This window comes from Chiloscyllium punctatum, unplaced genomic scaffold (assembly GCF_047496795.1).
Source record: "Chiloscyllium punctatum isolate Juve2018m unplaced genomic scaffold, sChiPun1.3 scaffold_127, whole genome shotgun sequence".
Classification (NCBI taxonomy): Eukaryota; Metazoa; Chordata; class Chondrichthyes; order Orectolobiformes; family Hemiscylliidae; genus Chiloscyllium; species Chiloscyllium punctatum.
In genome coordinates this window covers 702,945-704,075 of record NW_027309861.1, presented here as the reverse complement: position 1 = coordinate 704,075, position 1,131 = coordinate 702,945, and positions in this window count along the sequence as shown.

The following is a 1,131-nucleotide window of genomic DNA, read 5'->3' as shown; positions in this document are numbered from 1 at the left end:
TAACCCACCCAGGGAAGAACAGACTGACCCCACACTGTCAATGTAACACACCGAGGGAAGAGCAGACTGACCCCACTCTGTCAATGTAACACACCCAGGGAAGAGCAGACTGACCTCACTCGGTCAATTACCACACCCAGTGAATAGCAGACTGACCTCACTCTGTCAAAGTAACACACTCAGGGAAGAACAGACTGACCCCACTCTGTCAGTGTAACACACCCAGGGAAGAGCAGACTGACCCAACTCTGTCAATGTAACACACACAAGGAAGAGCAGACTGACCCGACTCTATCAATGTAACACAACCAGGGAAGACATGACTGACCCCACTCTGTCAATGTAACCCACCCAGGGCAGGGCAGACTGACCTCACTCTGTCAATGTAACACACCCAGGGAAGAACAGACTGACCCAGTCTGTCATTGTAACCCACACAGGGAAGACCAGACTGACCCCACTCTGTCAATGTAACACACACAGGGAAGAGCAGACTGACCCCACTCTGTCAATGTAACACACCCAGGAAAGAGCAGACTGACCACACTCTGTCAATGTAACACACCCAGGGAAGACAAGACTGACCCCACTCTGTCAATGTAACACACCCAGGGAAGAGCAGTACGACCCCACTCAGTCAATGTAACACACCCAGGGAAGAGCAGACTGACCACACTCTGTCAATGAACCACACCCACTGAACAGCAGACTGACCCGACTCTGTCAGTGTAACACTCCCAGGGAAGAGCAGACTGACAACACTCTGTCAATGTAACATACCCAGGGAAGAGCAGACTGACCGCAATCTGTCAATGTAACACACCCAGGTAAGGCAGACTGACAACACTCTATCAAAGTAACACACCCAGGGAAGAAGAGACAGACCCCACTCTGTCAATGTAACACAGCCAGGGAAGATCAGACTGACCCCACTCTGTCAATGTAACAGACCCAGGGAAGAGCAGACTGACATCACACTGTCAATGTAACACACCCAGGGAAGAGCAGACTGACCCCACTCTGTCAATGTAACACACCCAGGGAAGAGCAGACTGAACCCACTCTGTCAATGTAACACACCCATGGAAGAGCAGACTGACCCGACACTGTCATTGTAACCCACCCAGCGAA